At 46.5% G+C, this 20,596-nt stretch overlaps 1 protein-coding gene across 4 annotated transcripts in view; it reads left to right on the forward strand.

Moving 5' to 3' along the window:
- Nucleotides 1-11,022: 11,022 nt before the first annotated feature.
- Nucleotides 11,023-20,596, forward strand: part of KIAA0040 (KIAA0040 ortholog) — a 35,303-nt gene continuing 25,729 nt past the window's right edge. The window contains exons 1-2 of one of the 4 annotated variants that reach the window (XM_045877404.3): nt 11,023-11,180; nt 11,450-11,738. The gene's annotated coding sequence lies outside the window, so the exon portion shown is untranslated. Of the gene's footprint in view, nt 11,181-11,242; nt 11,261-11,351; nt 11,739-20,596 lie in introns of those variants that run through there. The other 3 variants (XM_045877406.3, XM_064594284.1, XM_045877405.3) reach the window with 3 other exon arrangements.

The following is a 20,596-nucleotide window of genomic DNA, read 5'->3' on the forward strand; positions in this document are numbered from 1 at the left end:
AACTCTTAAATTAACTAGACCTTACATTGTGTGACTGTGTAGAGCCCCTCCGTTCTTCCTGGCATTGTCTGCCCTTGCAGATTGAGATGTGGTGAAAGTCCCAAGCTTTTATGTTCTACCTCTATAGATTGTGAATTTCTTCAATAATCTCTATTCCAAATATTCGGCCTTATTATCCTAGCAACCATTCAAATGTCCCAGAAATTTATAATGTTTCAGTGTGCATTCCCTCCCGATAGCCTCATCTACCTAGAGGTGACCACACCTGCCAGCCCCTGGAGGGAATTCAGAAGCGTACCCAGTGGTCAAGGTACCCATTGGGTATTCCTGTATTATCAAGGACATTTCTCATGCTCTTTGGCCACGTTAGCGTCTGAGCCCCTTCTATGTTTGGGGAGTCTCTCTCCCTGTGAGGCAGAGCTGGTCTATGGAGGTGAGCGATGATAGGTATTTGCTTACTAACCTCCCCACGGCTAAAGGAATGACCGTGAACTAGACTCCACCAATCATCTCTATCTAGTCCAGACTTTAAATTGGAAACTAATCATATGAAGGAGCAGAAGTCACCCAGAATCCGTCCTGGCAACGCAGACAGCTCCATCCAGTTTACTGATAGACCAGCGATACCAGCCCCGGGGGCAGTTTGCAGCTTTCACTGGGGCACAGGGACGGTGTGTGTGTGTGTGTGTGTGTGTGTGTGTCACGCTGTGTGTGGCACAGGGACAAGTCTCGGCATCTGGGCTCTGCAGGAGCAGCACGGGGTCCTCACCAGACCAGTTCTCCCACACAGTCTGGGTATTTCCCCTGGCAGCAGAGCCCCTGAGTCTGGCCCTTTGACCTTCCTGGAAGTTCTACGAGCCCGGGCCTATGAACTGGGATTCACAGGTCAGCAACCTGTGTTGTCCCCAGGGCCCCAGGCTCAGCATGGTCTCGTGCTTGGTTTAATGCTCTGCTTTCCGTCTTCCGATTCTTAACATTTTGACCAAAAGGCCTCGTATTTTCTTTTGGTGCCAGGGCCCTGCAAGTTATGTAGCCAATCCTGCCGTAAGCCAGCTAACATGCTTTAGGTCAGGGAGTTCTTAACCTTTTGTATGCCGGCTAAAGCCTATGAAGTATATGGAGAACGCTTTGGTTTTTTAAAGATTTTATTTATTTATTTGAGAGAGAGCACAGCAGGGGGAGGGGCAGAGGGAGAAGGAGAAAGAGACTCCCCGCTGAGCGCAGAGCTGAGCCTCCCTGGAGCCCCCAGCCTCCTCAGGGCTAGACCCTGAGTTCAGGACCTGAGCTGAAGTCAGAAGTGTAACCAGCTGAGCCACCCAGGCGCCCCCAAGAGAGTTTTTAAATGCACAAAATATAATAGCCAACCACTCTGAAATATAATTAGAAATTTTTTAAAAACAAGTATATGATAGCATAATATCTGTGTTTCTTTTATTAGTACATTAAATAAATCTAGTGGTAGGTCTAATAAACCGCTCTTATCCAGAAGTAGTAGTGAGCATAAACAATATTTTGAAATGCCTGCAACAACTGAAATTGACTTAAAAATATCTATGATTTCTAACAGTAATAAATTCACAGATCAGATACCTGGTTTGTTATCCGCATTCAAAACTTACAGAAATGCTAAACTCAGGGTTTTTTTTAAGATTTTATTTATTTATTTGTTAGAGAGAGAGAGAGAGAGAACAAGCAGGGGGAGTAGCAGACAGAGGGAGAAGCAGGATCCCTGCTGAACAAGGAGCCCGATGCGGGACTAGATCCCAGGACCCTGGGATCATGCCCTGAGCTGAAGCCAGATGCTTAACCAACTGAACTACCCAGGCACTCCTGGAAATGCTAAATTCAGTTTAAGACTAACCAAAAGAAGTGATTCATCCAAGTCACAGAGCCCCTAAATTTTAATTACAATTTAATTTAATTTTAATTTAATTTTAAAACTAAACTAAAATTTAATTTAAATAAAGTCTTTTTCTGCTTCAATTATCCAAAGTCATTACTTTGTTGCTTACAACAGAGAAGCCTGTAGGATAGAGGTGCCCAGTGTGACCCAGGCTCTAGGACCAACCCTGAGTTTGCCAGGCTTCTCCACAAAAAAAAAAAAAAAAAAAAAAAAACAAGCAAATATAATAGTCACAGTGGCTCCAGATGAGTCAAAGATGCATCCAACACAGCCCTGCCCTCAGCTATTAGATCTTCGAGAAGAAAGTGTCACCCCAGGACACTGTCTGCAAATCAGGTGACAAGCTCCACATGTGTGGTATGAACCAAGTGATGTAGGTGGTCGAGCAAGTGGAGATCCCTTCTAGCTTGGAAGATAACTATTAATAATAGTTCTACATTATAAGAAGGGAGATAAGGACGCCTGGGTGGCTCAGATGTTTAAGCGTCTGCCTTTGGCTCAGGTCGTGATCCCAGGGTTCTGGGATCGAGCTCCACATCGTGCTCTCTGCTCCGTGGGAAGTCTGCTTCTCCCTCTCCCACTCCCCCTGCTTGTGTTTCCTCTCTCACTGTCTCTCTCTGTCAAATAAATAAAATCTTTAAAAAAAAGAAAAGAGAGATAAGACACATAGTAGGATAGTCGTCACTCCAAAACCTCCAGCAAGCTAACAGAATGTGGGAGTCCCCTTCCTCAATTTCCCAAATCCTCACACAGGAGTCTCTGTTCTAGCCTAGATCACCCAGGCTTTTTGCCTCTTAGCCCAGTGTCCTTTCCTCTGCCCACACCTCTCCTGTCATAACTAAAGGGGAGGCTGTCTACGAGAGGGAAGTACATTCATGCAGATCATCTAAAAACCAAGATACCCACACCCCAAATTGTGTAGAGCAGGTGTCAGCTAAGAGAGGAGAGGCTCAAAAAAGAAAACAGATCGCCAGATCCTCTGGCCCCCAAATAGGTTTCGAGATCTGAGCCCCCAGCCCAGGACAGAATTCATTTGGCTGGTGACCAGCACACAGAGTCCTTCCCATTCCTGCCTGGGAGTTATACTCATAACAACAGCAACAGCCGGAAAAGGGCTTCATGAACATAAAAATAAACAAACTTTCTATTTTTAGCAGGGCTGCAGCTGTGAGAGCTTCATTATTTGCATTTTAGTGGCAGCATTCTGAGGGAGGATAGGCAAGGGGAGAGGGGTGGGGGACGAGGACAACTGGGAACGAAGACAGCAGTTGCTCTGGGAACCAGATTTTTCAATGCTGAGCCCAATTACACACAGGCCACAGAAACCAATGTCCAGCCTGGAAGTCTCTGGAGTCTGCAGGTCTGGAAAAACTGGATAGGGTCAACCAGGAAGCCGGCCCATGATTGGGCTCTTTTCTGGCCATATATAGAAATAAATAATCTTTTACCCACATGGTTTTTAGAGCCACAGAAAACTGTTGCCTAGTGACTCCATCAGAGGAATAAAAGCTCACTCGTAAGCACAGACCTTTCTCATCTTAACTCAGGCTCTCAGAACCTGTGGGACTCTCACAGGAACTCAGCTCCAGCGTGTTCCAGGTTTGAACACTGTGTCCAGAATTCTCGATGAGCCTGCAGCGTTTTCTCCTGCCCAGCCCTGACAGCTGACGGCATCAGGAACTTGACCAAGGACAAGCCTAACACTGGAGGTGAGGAAGGATGGACGCTATGGTTCTTCTTTTCTGTTCCCCTGGAACAGAACCAGGTGTTGTGAGAAGGAAGTGTTCCAAGGCCGCCACAGAGGAGGGGTGGAAAAGTCCCTTCCTTACGATAAATGTCACAGCAGCTTTAAGAAAAGTGTATCCCTGATCTGATTTCAGAAGAAAGTCTCTTTGCCCATGCTAATCCCTTTAGCCATGCCATGCCTTGACCCCATGTCATCTTTAATTATGTTCTTTTCCCTTTTCGTGTCCCTTTTCGTGCATCATCCCAGCTATATTTGCAGCCCATTGTGAGGAGATAGAATTGCAGACCCCAAAGCAGTCCTGAGCAAAGAAAGAACCCAGTGCTTCTTCAGCTGCTTACAAGGAGGTCAATTCTGAGGAATGCTTGGAGAATGACTCCACAACCTCCCAGATTTGTCCTTACAGCCAAGGGGCTTCCTTCACTGGCAAAGGATTTCCTGAGAGCTATACCACCCCTGCTCATGCAGAGCTTGCAGCCCAGCATGGGGGAAAAATAAACAGGTGATTTCCTTACTGTGGGCAGGCTCTGTGGTGGGTCAGCACAGAGTCCCTTGGGAATACAAAGGCCTGGCTTTTTCCTCAGTCTTGGAAGAGTCAAGACGTTTTCAGAGAAGATGGTGGCTAAGCTGGGACTCAGGTAAGGTAGAGATTGGGTAGGGGTAAGAATATCTCTTCAAAGGGTCCTCATCTAAGAGTAGCTCTCAAACAATATGGCAAGACATAGAGCAAGGCTAAAATAGACAAGAACCAACTCCAGCACTGCGAAGATAGTTGGTTTCTACCTCCCAGTAACATTTATCTTGTTACCCAATAACATTACTGAGCAAACCAATTGTGGTCCAATCATAAGAAAGAGTATCATTCTCTATTTGAATGTGGATTTCCACAGCTAACAATGTAAGCCCTAGAACTTGGGGTTGAAAGAGACTGTATGGACTAAATCTCCAGGGATAGCAATCCCTTCCACAGCATCCCTGACAGGCGATGGTCACCCAGCCTCTGCTTGAATTGTTCCAGGGACAGAGAGACCTCTGCACTGATCAAGGCAACTAGTTAGTTAGTTAGCTAGTTAGTCAGTCAGTTAGTTAGTTAGTTTGTTCATCCATTCCTTTTAAAGGCAGGAGCTAGAGTATATAGTGGCCTCCTACCAGGCTGGAGTTTCTGACTCCAGTCCCTCAGTCTCTCTACACTGCATTAAATCCTACAAAACACCAAGCCGACTTTTTTTGAGAGTGGTCTGTCCATTGTTCAAATCTGCAGTGACCCCCAACTACCACCATAGAAATTCTAATCTCCTGCTTAAAGACTAGAACAGCTCATATCAAAATGTAACAATGGTTATCATTGGTCACCAGGTTTATAGATGATATTCTGTTTTTCTCCTTCATACTTTTGAGTCTTTCCCTAGTTTTCTGCATTAGAGAGAGAGAGAGATTGAGAAAGGGTTATCAAATAATTAATGTAATTTACAGAACAGTCCTACCATTTATTCCTTCTCTACACCTTTTTCTATGTTGGGTTCAACCTAGCAACCTTTCACTCTCTTTCCCCATCTTTAGATTCTTCTGCATCTCTTAAATTCCGCCCAACCCAGCTTTATCAGGAAGGTTTCCATGAATGCTCCAGCCCTTACTTCCCTTAAATCCAAATTTTAAAACATAGCACTTCGTTATAAGCAGTTTTCTGATATCTGCTAATCATTGCATAGGTCAGTTTCCCAGTAGAATGTAAATCCCTTAAGGGCCATATCACAGTGCCTACCTAGCACAATGCTGACATTACTGCAGATTCTCCCTAAACAGTTGGCTATGGCTGGCTGGATGGCTGAAATTCTACTAAGTTGCATTTATTAGCTCAGTTGGTTAGAGCACAGCTAATAATTATCTTATGTCATCTCTTCCTATGCTTCTCAAACTGGGATGGGGGTGGGGGGCACATCCCTGAAGGTATAGGAAAAGTGTGTCAAGTGTATATAAAGCCACAAGATATCAAATAATGTCTTCCTAAAGCAACAATTTTCTACCCTTTAGGGCTACTTTGGTGGAAAAGCTTGAGAAGCACTTTGTAGCCCATGCTTTTCCAAGAGCAGGAATTTTCCAAGGCAGATATGCAGATTCTGCTTGAGTTTATCAGTTCAGGCCTTGCTTCTAGATACTTTCAGATGACCAGTAGGTCTAACACTCCACCAAGAAAGGTTCCTGGAATGCATCATTCATCCTGCATACAACAGCATGGACACCACTGGCCTAGGAGCCAGAACACCTCGGTTCTTGTCCAGTTATGCAACGAGAGTGGGCAACTAGCCTTTTCATGCCCCAGCTTCTCATTCACCCTGCCCTCCTAATAAAGATCAGGTTAAATTAAACAATACATGTGAAATAATGTCTCTGTAAACTGAAACTTACATATAAGCTCCAAGTATTGCTATTATTGTTACCATCCCAGAATCAGTTCATTTGGTCCCACAGACACAGAGAGCCTGCTTCCCCAACCTGTCCAGTTGATTAAAGTGGGTAGCAGTGGAGTTCTGAATCCAGAAAGTTCTGGGTTGAAGTCTGACTCAAGGGTAAGCCCAACCACACTAGAGCCTGATCCGTTTTTGTATATCTCATGTTTTTCATTGTACTGGGAACATACATGTGCTGAATAAATGCATCTCTATTTCTTGGAATCTCTACTTACCATTTACCTGATCTTTGGAAAAATTTTGTTTTAATTTTCCAAATTCCAGTCTCCTCTTCTATTAGACTATTATAGTATCTCATAGTGTTATGAGAAATGTAAAAGCAATGGGCCTACACTGCTTAGCACATAGAAAACAATAAGTCAATGGTAGTAAAAATAGAGAGGGTGAGTGTATTTCTGCAGCTTAGCAAATGAAGGCTATCCCATTATTTTGTGTTTTTGTCAGCCCTTCCGTTTACCTATTATGAAAGAGGTAGGAAAAGGGAAAGGAAGTTTGTTGATGGCAACGTTGAGGTTCTGAGTCACTGAGCTAGTTAAGGAAGCAAACTTCAAAGGCACAGTTACTTTATGGGCCCTAGAGGCAAGAGGAATGAACAATTTCAGCCCTCACAAAAACTTCTGCCAGAATGAATGTGCTGGGCAGGGCAGGCTGGGGTTTCCCAGACGTCTCGCCGACAAAGTGTCAAGAAATGTTTTATCTCGTCTGTGTAAATGCTACATGAAACCCACACAGTGGGCTCACTCAATAAATCGATACATAAACCCGTCCCCAAGAGAAGAGCAGAAGACAAGGGGGAACCACAAAGAGAGGCAAAATGAGAACTCTGTGGGGCTCTCCTCTGGCCCTGAGACCCCTGCCAGAAAACTGGAATCCAGAGGCCTGCTGCTTCCATTTGAACAAAGCCAACGCTCAATTACAACAAAGAGTGCCGAACAGGCAGCCACAGGGCCGTAAACATAGCTTCCAAGACACAACTCTGGGGGACTATGCACCAGAAGCAGAAAAGGAAAACTGAGCTCCTTCACACCCCAGAGGCATAAACAAAGGGTTTTCTAAGCAAGCACTTGCCCCCCACCCCATCAGCCCTAGTTTTGGAAGTGGTAGGGCAAGGTGCTCTGGCTCTGGAATCTACAGGAACCCCACAGAAAGCGCAAAGCGCATGCAGTTGGGGGACATGGATGCATGGAGAGACACGTGGATTATCAAAGGAGACATCCAAGAATTTCCAAAACTTTCCCCAGTGCCAAGATTTGGAGCTACTGCCATAAAAGTAGTATTTTTCCTGGCATCCCGGATACAGCACTGAAGGCATTTTGGATGTTGCATTAAAAAGAGTTCCCAAGAAAAGTATATCGTCACTGCTCTTTTCGGAGGAGCTTTCGTAATCAGGGTAATTTCTGTCAGAATTCGACAGTTTAGAAGGGAAGGTCTGAACAGAAATCTAATCACAAGAGGTAAATATAATAACTGGTATGAAAAAGGGCTCTCCGAAGTCCAAAGCCAAAATGAAAAAGCAACGCCTTTTAAAAGGGCTGTGAGGGAAGCTGGTGGGGAGCAGAGGAAATGCTTTCTTAGAATGGCTATAATTAAGCTGGAGAACTTGCTGGGTTTTGGATAACCTGCTAAAACTGAAACACACAAGAGACTAAAAATAAAAGACGGCATCTGCAGAAAATACTTGGCTAAGGTAAAAAGCACAGGGTTTTGGTGCCTTCGCGAGGCAAAGGCCTCTGAGACTGGAGACTGGACAGGTAACACTGGCACACTGCCAACTGGCTCAAGGCCCAGCTCTAGCGAGGCGGAGAGCGTTGTCCACAAAGACCCCATATATGCACAGTAAAGGGCCTGCTGGGCCACCCCGAACTCCCCACCACATGGAGTAGATCTTAGCTTCGGGAAGCTCTCCTTTATGGCTCTGCCATCCCCACGTCGGTCCAAACCCTTCTGGAATCCATTTTAGGTTGCCAGCTTGTGCCACCTCTGGGAGATAATCCATTCCATACATTCTTTACCTGCTATGTGGTGTAGTATTTCCGCTGACTTGTCTTGAACTTGCCCCTCTCGTGGTTCCAAGGTGCCGCTGTATTTCAGGATCTGGTGAACAAGTCTGTGCTCATCTCATCCACACCATTTATAGGCGGATCACTCCCTCTTAACAGCCTGCGCCTTGTCAGAAGCCCTTCTGACTTGCAGTCGGTTCCTCAGAGCGTCCGGGCTGCCGTTTGGTGACTTTCTGGAGCCCTGTTTACACTTCTAGACCCTCACCCAAGTGTCACGGGTAAGAATACACCACAGTTTTAGGGGAGAGTAAGATTCTCAATGTAATGTTTTCCATACCTGAAGAATATGCCCATTGGGAGCAGCACTATCCTGGGCGCACACACATTATCTTCGACGTGGCTTCTAGACTCAGGGCATCTGCAATGGCTAAAACAGGGCATTGCCAAGAATGAAAAGCAAGTGTAGTCAGTCCTCATCTTCCTAGCAGGCTATGGTTGGATACTAAATACCCCATTGATTTTCACAACACTGAAAGGGAAGCCTTTTGTCCCCAACATACTGATGTGAAACCAGGTGCTAAAATTAGTGGGGGATGATCACTCAAATTTCTAGTCTCAGTTTACATATCTGCTTATTTTGGCTTCTCTCTCTTTTTTTTTAATTAGATGTTAATGCTCTGATTCACTCCATTTAGAGCCCACTAACCCCTTGACCACCTTCAAATATCTCTACTGAAAACATGAGAAATAATGAGGATTAAGCAAAATGTAACAGCACTGCAGTTGCCCAAGGCCATTTATGAGTTCATCGAAGTAAGGATTTAACTGCCAAGAGAATAAAATAGTAGGTGGGTGCTCTAACCTGCCTTTTAGTAAGGGATACATCATCTACCCAGTGTGAGAATATGTGGCCAGCTGCCCACTCCTTTTCTTCACCATAATTGCATCTTCTTAGTAGTGTTAGCCCCTCAGCAGACCTTGCAGCCTTAGCAACCGAGTATGAGCCAATCCGCCATCTTGCTCACCCATGAGTCACTGATTTCTCTGCCCCAGAAGCTGTTGGCTTTCCTTGCTTAACTGAGACATCACAGAGATACCACCTTATGGATAGGATTCTGATTTTCTTTCTACCATTTAAAACCATGTCCATGAAGCCCTCAGCTCAAGCCAATTGTCTCCTCTCTGGTTTGGTTTCTTCCTGTTTCCTTTCAAAAGCAACCCTAAATAACTGCCACTTAGGCCATAGCCAATCTGTAATGTTGCTCTATATTTCCAGAAAAGTATTTTCTGCAGCCTTCCCTCAAAAGGACTCATTGCAGGGCTGAACATTACCCTTGTTCAAGTGTGGAATTCCTTCCCAGAAGGCGATTTCCCCCTCTACTTGATGGCATAGTAGTAAAAGGACGGAGTGGGGGTTCAGAAACACTGGAACTCAAATCTGAGCTTCACCATCTATTAGTTCTATGACACTGGGGAAGTTGCTTCACTTCTCTGAACCTGTTTCCTCATAAAAGGAGGAGAATACTACATCTCATAAATGTGTTGTGAAAGATTCAATGATATGCGTAAAGCACCTGACACAGTATCTCGTGTCCTTTCTTAAGATGGAAGGAAATATCCATTCCCCAATCCTTTGACCAGCATTCAAGGCCTCACTGCCAGCCACCCCACCACCCCCGCCTGGCTTCCTCAGTGCCCTCAGACTCTGCACCCTGGCTTTTAAGTTCCAGGGGTCTTAGAGAAACCAACTCTACGTAGGTAGACAGTTGCAGGCTCAGAGTGTGATCACAGATGGAACTTTTGGGCAGCATGGTAAACCCATCGACTGATGGAAGGTTCTCAGTCTGGACACTTCCAAGCAGCCTAACCAGCCCAATCTTCCCATTTCTGCTGGGACTACTTGTTAGCCCACTTGCTTCTAGAACCCACTTTCCCCCTTCTTGTCCAGATCTAGACTGAGTTCACTCCACCTGAATTTCTGGGAAAAGAGTCTCATCTAATCTCCTTCCGTTGGAAGAAAACATTTTTTTTTTCTTTCCTTAATCATTTTTGGTGTTTCTGACCAAAGGGCTGGGTTTTCTCTTTGGCCTTGCAACTCAGAGCCATTTGGCTTCTCCAGCACTAACAGAAAGGGGTCTCTTGTTCCTCAGTCGAAATAGTTGACTGCGGGGCACCTGGGTGGCTCAGTCGTTAAGCGTTAAGCCTGGGATCCAGCCCCACATCAGGCTCCCTGCTCAGCGGGAAGACTGCTTCTTCCTCTTCCATTCCCCCTGCTTGTGTTCCCTCTCTTGTTGTGTCTCTCTCTGTCAAATAAATAAATAAAATCTCTAAAAAAAAAAAAAAATAGTTGACTGCAAGAGTCATTTTAATTCCCACCTGCAGAGGAGGGCAAGACCCTGCTCAGCACCTGGCACCTGGTCCCTGAGCACCTGGCAAATATAGTCAAGCAGGCAGCACCCCAGGTCTATGTCATGGAAGGACTTGCCCAGATGGCTCTGAAGAGGCCCCTCCAGGGCAAGGTCCTGGCATCATCCTCCCCCCTAGGCTGCCCCCCAGTAACCTTGGAGACACTGAACAATCTCCCTGCCAAGGGTCATCAGAAGCTTCCTGTCTGGAGTCCTGCACCCAACCCTGGTGCAGGCCCTTTCATTTTCTAGAGTTCCAGGTGCTCCAAACTGGACCCACAGAAATCAGAATAAAAAGTGAATGGGGGGCAACTGAGGATAACAGGGAAGAACCTCTGAGAACTTTGTGCAGGCAGTTTCCCCCTCCATCTCCGCTCTGACAGCTCAGGATGGTGCAGGGTTTTCCTTACAGCCTTCAGGGAGCGGCACCAAGACTGTGTGCACCCCCCCCCCCCCCCCCCAGGCATCCAGCGGGTGAATAAGGCAGCTGGTTGTTTTGTTCGTCCAGATAAGGCTTGGGAGACTTCACCCAATCTGTCCCGTGGTCCCCCTCCCAGATGCCTTCCACTCTCCTGCCAAAAGGCTGCTCTCTTAGGCAACGCTGGGCTGTCTTCACCTCAGCCGAGTTTCCCCGGAATTGTCTCAGGTCCCGGGAACTTGGTGCGTCGGTGAAATGGACTGGCGACGGGCGTGGCGGGCGGGGAGAGCGCGGGTCCCGCAGGAGGCGTGTTCGGGCACCGGTGGGGCACCAGCCCGGCGTGGCGGGGGCGGGGGGGGGGGGTGGGAAGACCCGGAGGAGGGCGCTTCGGGGCGAGTGCGCCGAATCCAAGGGCACCGGCGGTCTGTGGGCCGGGAGGGGAGCTGGGGCCGAGCCCAGGCGGCGGGAGAGAGGGCGAGTCTGATTCAGGAAGTTGTGTCTCTGACATCAGGAGCAGGACGGAGTTGGAGTGAAACCTCAAAAATGCGAGGCGTCGGCCCGAGGGAGGGCAGAGAACGCAGAGGGTGCCTTCCTCCAGGAGAGCGGCAGGTACGCGCGGCGCCCGGCCCCCGCTGAGCCCCCGACTCGGCACCTGGCTCCGCGAGGGGGAGGGGCGGGGGGGACGGGCTTCCGCACTGGGACCTTGACCTCACCCGGGACCCGCCGCTGTCAGACGGGCCGCGCGCGCGGGAGACCCCTGAGCCACCGCGCCTGCAGGAAGCCCTCCGGTGGACTGAAAGGTGAGTCTCAAGACTGTGTGTTTGTGTTAACATATCCTAAGCTGTGTGTGTGTGTTAATATATTTTAAGCTGCGTGTGTGTGTGTTTTAGTACATTTTAAGGGGTGTGGGGGGGGGGTGGTTTAAGTTGCCTTCTGTTGGGAAGGGAACTTCCAGCTCACTTTCGTTCTTTGTAAGGATTGACCAGCCCCAGAGATAAGTGAGATTTAAGGATCCTTGGTCCTTCACGACTCTGGTTTTAGTTTGTTTCCCTTCTTTTCGAGGATTCTCAGCGGGTTGACATCTGCTTCTGGGCTGAGTCTACATGGGTTGGGGGTGGGGGATTGGGGTGGAGTTCTCTTAGTCCAGTTGACAATGCTGCCTGCCGGTAGGAGCTTCGAGATTCTACTTGTTACTGAAAAAGTCAAGGCCTGAGACCCACTACAAAGCACCTCAGTCGCTGATGTTTCTCAGTTGTTTTAAGTGAAGCCAAATTTTCAACAGGGCTAAGAAACCAGCCGAAAAGAAAATATGGCCTGGAGCCAGGAATGGGAACCTGTCTGCTAGCCTCTGAGCCTCCCGGGGATTTACTGTGACACAGATTGCTTCCTAATTTCTTTGAGTCTCTAAATGGTCCCACTCCCAGCCCCCTAGCTCACCCGTGAAGGTAGAGGACACAAAAAGACCCGTTTCCCTAGTATGTTTAAGAGCTTCCCAGCATACATTGTGTAATAACTGAGTTAAATAAACTATATACGTTAGCTAGTAGGAACACATGTCCTGCCTAACCGAAAGGGAAACCAACCCACAGGAGCACTGCCCTAATTTCACAGAGACGGCCGGCAGCCAGCATGCTGGCTACCTTGCCCAACTGCTCCGTGTATTCTGTTCAGTGAGGAAGGGGAGGGATGGTGCGCTTGAGAAGATCACTCCTTCCTCAGAAGCACCTTCCTTGAAAGCGGTTGCATTTCATTCACTCAGCTAAAGTTTGTAAGAATCTGAAGCTAATTTTAAGGAACCCTCATTTTGAAGTCCGGATGAATAATGGGAGAGCCTTGAGTTATAAGGAACAGGTCTGAAAAGTACCACTGATGTGTCATTTGTCAAGTTCCAAAGAATTTAGCAAGGGTCTTACCATCAATCTCCTACTCTGATGTGCCTCCCCTTTGCCCAGTGCTGGGCTAGCAAGGCAGCTGTGCAGGGAAATCTGATTGAGTCCTTCATTTCCTCTGAAATTCTGGCTCCCCAGTCCCACCCAAGATACAATCTAGGAAAGAAATACAGGACAAAACAAATGTTTCTCCAGCCTCCATATTTTGTCAATATTTAGCCGGTAGAATAAAGAGAGAATGACTTCTGCCCTTTTCTATGAATGCTAAACTCAAGAGAATAATAAACACTCAAAAAGCTAAGTTACTGACTTCATCCATTCATACAATACTTACTATACCTACTGTGTGCCAGGCAGCATGCCAGGTCCTTGGAATCCAAAGATAATGAGATCATTTCTGCTTTTGAGGACCCACAATCTGATAAATGACACAAGATACAGAAACAAACTATAGTTCAGAATAATACACGTTATAGTTGGGGTGCCTGGGTGGCTCAGTCAGTTAAGTGGCTGGCTCTTGATTTTGGCTCATGTCATGATCTCAGGGTCCTGGGATGGAGCCCCACATTGGGCTCCATGCTCAGCAGGGAGTCTGCTTCAGGATTCTCTCTCTCCCTCTGCCTCTCCTCCCATTCTCTCTCTCTCAAATAAAGAAATAAACCCTTTTTAAAAAAAGAATAATACACATTATAGTTGCAGTAGCTATGGGATACTGAAATGATCCAAAGGAGAGAGTAATAAACTCCCCTAGGAATTATCTGGAAGTCAACACTGCAGGAATGATGGATGAGCAAGGTGTTGGAAATGATTAGGAAATGATTAGGGAGAGGGTATTTCAGGCAGAGGAAAGGGTATATGCAAAGTCAAGGGCACGTTGGAAGAACTGCAAGTAATGGGGGTAACTTAACTATCCCAAATGTTGTGCATAAAAGCAGTGTTGAAGGTGGCTAAGGGAGCCTGTTAATAACACTATCAGTGAGACCTTGTTAACACTGAAGAGTCTTGGATTTGGCCAATAGTGATTGGCCTAGAGATATTATTTTCATTCCATATGGTGACTCCAGGTGACTCTCTCTAGACTTCCAAGGCCTTCCCAGGATGCCTTGCGAGATACCTAAAATGTTGGAGAGTATCTTGTGTTAATGGCACACAGGCAATACAGATGCATTTAACCAAACAAATGAATCCCTAGAAATCACTTCACCATATAAGAAATGCATACTTTAGTTCAACTCTAAGATCTGCCAAGACCTCTCCAGAACTCATACCCCAAGTCTAGTAATTGTATGGGAGAGTCCTACCATCATTAGAAAAAGAAGGATGACTTTCTCAGATGAATTCTAAACCCTGATAGAATAGTACTTTAGGTCTGGCTGCCATGGCCCAGATCAGGAAATTATGTGACCCAGCATGGAAGGAAAAAACCTTGAACTTGGAACTAGACACACATGGGTTCAATTCTGGCCTTGACCACTTATTAGCTTTCCTTGGACAAGTCTTTGAATCTCTCAGCTTCATCTCCCTTACATGTAAAATGGGGATAACTGGGGGCATCTGCATGGCTCAGTTGGCTAAGCGTCTGTCTTTGGCTCAGGTCATGATCCCAGGAGTCCTGGGATCGAGCCCTGCATTTGCCTCCCTGCTCAGTGAGAGCCTGCTTCTCCCTCTGCCCCTCCCCATGCTCGTGCTCTCTCTCGATCTCTCTCTCTCAAAGAAATAAATAAAAATCTTTAAAAAAAAATGGGGATAATTGTTACTCTCCAGGGCAATAGTTAGAATCAGAACCAAATTGAAAAAGAAAGATACATTTACTGTGCTCCATAAACCGCAAGTTTCTATAAAAACGTAAGTTGTTTTATTATTATTACTAATCTTCCCTCTTGACGCTACCAACTAGACAGACTGTGTACGTGTAGGATCTGGGGAGTATTGTAGGCCCAGACTTGCAGCTTTTTAACTGTATCATAAAAGTCTCCTTCCGTCATACCAATGGCATGCATCTATTCCGGCCACTTCTTTTACTCCTTACCTCCAGTAGCCAGAGCCCAAAGAAGTGAGCGCTTTACTAATGTTTATGCAGTTCTTGCACAGCACGAGGACTCCTGGGAGCTCGTGGCTGAAAGCAGCCAGGATTCCATTTGTCAGGCCGTGGACCCAACCCCAGTTGCACTGAGTCCACTCAGAGGGGATGCTTTTTTTCCTGATGGTCACCAAGGTGCTGGTTAAACCAGCATTGGCCCTGAATCTGAGCATCAGGTGATGGCTTGAGTGGATCTGTGGTCTTCTTCTGTCCCAACCAAGGAAGCCTGACATGGTCCAACCCCTGTGAAGCTCAAATTTGATGCCAACATCCAAGCTTTCGACTAAACAGACTTCTGAGAAGGGCTGGCTGTTGATGAGCAAAAGGAAATAACCACAGGCTCAAAGACTTCAAGTGGAAAAACACTTAGAAATGAGCCAGCCCCACCCCTCACTTCACAGATGAATGAACTCATGTTCAGAGAGGTGAAGTGTGTTCCCGGCTCAGCAGCTGATGAAGCGGGGCGGACCAGAACCCAAGCTCTGTCTCTCTCCACTCAGGAATAGCAGGGTTTCTATCACCTGGACCTTCTGTACGTCGTGCACGAGGACACACACAGGCACTCAGACGCTGGCAGCAATGTAAAATGAAAAGGCCGCACTTGAAGGCTGAGCCTTCCCCGACTGGCCTCCAGGGAAAACCAGGAGCAGATCTTCCAGAGTAGAGGGCAGGTCTCCTCTTTAACGCAGTCTCCATACCACACCCATCCTTTCTGTTTCCTCAACTTCTGTCCTTAAATTTCTCAAAAATTTCCAAATACCGGGGCACATGGGTGGTTCAGTCGGTTAAGCGTCCGACTCTTGGTTTTGGCTCAGGTCATGATCTCAGGGTCGTGAGACTGAGCCCAGTGTCAGCCTCTGTGCTCAGCATGGAGTCTGCTTGAGATTGATTCTCTTCCTCTCCCTCCTCCTCTGCCCCTCTTCCCTCTCTCTCTCTCAAATAAAATCTTAAAAAAATAAAAATTCCCAAATACCCCTCAAAAAGGGAGATAGCACTGGGTGCCTTAATTAACCGAAACCCCTTTAGTGTTTTATTAAACTTGTCATGAAGATAGTTTCAAGACCAGTAGGCAGGTCAGCATTAAACATCAAATACTGATTCACACTTTACTATTCCATGAGAAAGGCTCTGGGTGAATAATAGGAGCTCAGGAGACTCATCATCACAGGCACTGTAAGAGAGAGAAAACAGTGGCAGATAGACTTTTTTTCCCTCTCCATGCAGCAAGAGGAAAATCAACAGCCAGTTCTTTGAAGGGCAATCCCCAGGGCCACAGAACAGCTCAGGTTTCTGACTTTTCCACCCACATTGGCCTGAGCAATCTGAGCAGAGCACCACCTGGGGACGTGAGCGGGCCCCAACATAGCTGAGTTCCAAAAGGAACCTCACACAAACACGACATTTCTTTCTCGGGGCAACTCCCAAAGGGCCATGGCAGTGTCCAAACCAAATCCCGGCCCCTGGCAAGAGATTTGCTCCTACGATTGTAAGCAAGCTGCTCCATGGAGCTTGTTGCTAAGAAATGAAAGAAAACCTAATCGTTGCTGTATTTCTCGGTCAAAATTGCAGATTGTTTCTTGTAAGCCATCGCAGACTTGCCTTTGCTCTTAACTGTCTACAATTTCTTCCCTCTAGGATGTTTTTCAATTGACTTTTATTCTCCTCAAATACACCCCTGATTTCAAAGCTGGATAGGCTTAAGGAAAGCCCATCAACAACTTCTTTAGTTTTCCAAGCAAGTCATAAAAGAAAATTGGCAGAAGAGAGGGAAAAAATATAACAGCAATAAAGATAGTTACATGTTAAAATACTTTTAGTCTTCAAATTGTCCTGAGAACATAGGACACAGGTTTAGAGGTAGGTGCAGAGGCTGGGGGTTAAGGTCAGTGGAAGAAGCAGTGGAAACTCCGAAGTTCCATTAGCTGTAGTGTTAAGGGGACAGAATGACACACAGTGGACATGCTGTGTCTTAACCCGCATGACATGTGACTGTGGCCACCGTAAACAGAGAAGAGAATGCTTCAATGCAAGTCAGGAGCTTGCTTTTCTCTCCCTGACCCAAGTGAGGTCCTGAGTCTCTGTCCTTCTGGTCATGGTTTCCTAATTCTAGCACCTTCTGCAGCTCCACCAGGGGGACAAAGTATGGGCTTTCAGAAGCCCTTCAGCTTGAAAAGCCCTGGCCCTAGCCTAGAGACTCCATCAGGCCATCCATGCACAGTGACCTAAAATCCCCCAGGCACTAACAGAGGGCAAAGTCACCTTCCCGATGATTTGGGACTGGGAGAGAACAAATGTTCAGCCAACCTTTGTTGGTTCCCTCACATTTTTAGTGTGCATGCTAGGCTCTCAATAGCCATTTGTTGAACAGTGGTGCTAAGAATTTGAGGCATGCAATCTGACAGCCCCCTGCCCCACCCGCCAGGTTGCTTTATGAGCACATCACAATTGTTTACTCAATGTTATGGGACAGAAAAGTGGCAAAGCTGAAAGGAAACACACCACTTTTAAGGCCAGCCCTGCAGACTCTCCCCATCTGTCAAGCCTGTTTCTTATAAATGACTGAGGTTTACACCCTCCCCTCTCTCTCTACCTTCCACTCGTGACCTGAAACTTTCCCTCCTGCCCAAGGCCCACCATCTGCTGAGTAGCAATAGCCAGCCCTGCACGCCAGTGGTTTAGATTAAAACCTCCAGGCCCATTGCCTGGGTGACCCACACTATCCCATAATGAAACTGCCTCTGGGAGAGGGGACCCCATTTGCACACCACACCATCCAGACATGACCTGCTCCAAGCTCTCCTGGCTTCCAAACAAGAAACTCAGTTCCTGCCCTGCGGGGAGATTTGGCCCAACGCCTTCTCTGGTTCAGAAAAAAGGCAATGATGTGCCGAGTGGTCTCAAGAGACTTGGTGATTTCCAACTACCGTGCCCTTGGTAGATTCGCACGAGGATATTATTGACCCCTCTGAGGAAAAGCTGCTTTTTACTGTGTTTGCAATGGACGAGTGGCACAGATTTTCACAGCTGGCCACGGGAAGAATATCTCACTTCCAGACAGAGACACTGCATCTCCCCCACCCTCTCTGGGATAAAGGAAGGGGACACGGTCACAGAGCATGTGCCACATGAGGAAGGAGGTCTGATGTCCCTGACACATTTTCCAGGAATAAGTTTTCAGTGGTTTAAAAAATAGCATTCCTTCAATAACGAATACTTAAACCATTGAAATATGTAGTCATTCAACATTTGGTATTGTAATGAATGAATAAATATACACTAAAGAGAACAATCAATGCCATTTTCTTAATTACTAATAGGAACTATACCATTTTTTTCCATTTACCATCTATTAGCTTTCAAGAAATTTTGCATTATCTCTTCCCACTTTCTTTTGGAAGGTAAAGTTCACATTACATAGACTTAACTTTTTTTTGAGAGAGAGAGAGAGAGAGAGACTGAGTGCACGCAAGTGAGGGCAGGGGCAGAGGGAGAGGGAGGGAGAGAATCTTAAGCAGACTCCACACTGAGCATGGAGCCCAATGCAGGGCTCCATTTCAAGACCCTGAGATCATGACTAGAACCGAAATCAAGAGTTAGACGTTTAACCTACTGAGGCACCCAGATGCCCTGAACTTAACTATTTTAAAGTGAACAATTCAATGGCACTTAGTACATTTGTGATGTTGTGCAACCACCACCTCTATCTAGTTCCAGAACGTTTCCATCATTCCAAAATAAAACCCCATGCCCATTAAACAGTTACTCCCTGTTACTCCCTCTTCCCAACCCCTGGCAACCACAAACCTGCATCCTATGTCTATAGATATATAGATTCTAGATATTTCATATAAAAGGAATCCTACAGTATGCGGCCTTTTGTTTTTGGCTTCTTTCACTTAACGTGTTTTCCAGATTCATCCACGTTGTAGCCTGTGTTGGTGCTTCGTGCTTTTTCGTGGCTGAATAATATTCCATCGTGTGTAGACATCAGTTTATTCATCTGTTGAGAGACATTTGGGTTGCTTCTGTCTTTTGGCTGTTGTGAACAAGCATGTACAAGGATTTGTTTGAGTACCTGTTTTCAGTTGTTTGGGGTACATTCCCAGGAGTGGAATTGCTGGATCATCTGGTTATTTTATGTTCAACATTCTGAGGAACTGCCAAACTGTTTTTCCGTTTTCCCACATTTTTATCAGCGTCCTTTCTTGATGGTAATATGCATATTAAGTAAGCATACTTTCCCATCCCTAGGCTTTTATTTGTGGCCTTTGATCTTATGCTTCAATGAGGGATAGAAAATCCTGCTCCTTGTTGTCCTAGAAATGAAGTTATTTGGATGCTTGAGAAAGAAAATATCTGGATAAATTATAAATTCTTCTTGGTATAGTTTAGTTAACGACCGCACTGTCTCTGGAGCCTGGTCTGTATCGTGCTGGACATTGTGGGAAGCACATCACCGACTTCCTCTCGCTCAGTGGTCAGGACAGCTCAACTCTTAGGCCCATTTTACAGATGAGAAAACTGAGCTCTCTCCCAAGAGCTGAGTGCTCTTCCTATGGCTCCAGAGTATTATCCATTAGCCTCTCCTACAAAGGAACTCTGCAGTTTTCCTGCCAATAATGAATCAGGAGCTCACGGTCTATTTCGGCAGATGGATAAAGAGGTGGTTATAACACAGTGTAAGAGATGCTATGAGAGGTGTCACAACAGGGACCCCGGGACCAGAGGAAGACCACTTAGCCCAGCTCCGGGAGACAGACTTCCCAGAGGAGATAAAATCTAAGTGTATTAGTTTATGTGTAAACTTTTGTGACCTTTGGTAAGATTTGACTCTCCCCCATCACCCTTTGGCAGCACCACTTGGTGATTACATTCCCAGTGCGTGGGGCCTGGCACACGGTAGCTGCTCATTGAACACAGGCTAATAGACACATGTGCTTCTGCAGGAGGAATTTCCAGCCCCTGTCACACTTGTGTGACTCCAATACCTTGGGCCTACATTCCAACTCGTAGACTTTCTCAATTCAAATATGGCCCAGGGGCCAGGGGAAAATGAGGAAAGGCCTAGAATGGCTTTTGTGGTTCTCTCTGCATCCACACAGGCTCCGTGTCCATGGGAAGAGCAGAGAAGAAGGGAAAGAAGGCAAGAGAGGGGGAGAGGGGCGGGAGGTCATGCAAAGGGCATTATGAAGAGATCTTGGCATGCCCTGGTCAGGAGGCTCTAGGGTTGCATGGGGTCCTAAGGAAGAAATGAAATGAACTGGCAAACCACTTTGTAAAACCATAATTTCTCCATCCATCTCAAGATTGTATTGTTGCTTCAGTGCCTCCCAGCTGATGGCTGTGCTGTGTCTGAGGCGATTCACCTCAGCCCCAGGTACAAGGAGCAGTAGCTTCATGGGAAGCTCTGTCTCCCCAGCTGGTAATTCTTGCTCCTCTGTACCAGGGATCATCCGCGCAATCTGGCTGCCGTCACTAGCCTTCGGTCAGTCACCTCCGGCTCCTGTTTGCAAAAGGAGAATTGTAAAAATCCTTAGGAGGCCTGGAGGCCTCGCTCTAAAGTGCAGAAGCTGCCCCAGTGTGACTCCAGCTACATTTCCATACACGTTTCTTAAAAACTTGGTGTGTGCTTGACACGATGCTAGAAGCCCTGGGGAATTTATTTTTTTAAAAGATTTTATTTATTTAT

The sequence above is a fragment of the Mirounga angustirostris genome, unplaced genomic scaffold (assembly GCF_029215605.1).
Source record: "Mirounga angustirostris isolate CCGP_5_RB_7025 unplaced genomic scaffold, mMirAng1.0.hap1 SCAF_6, whole genome shotgun sequence".
Lineage (NCBI taxonomy): Eukaryota > Metazoa > Chordata > Mammalia > Carnivora > Phocidae > Mirounga > Mirounga angustirostris.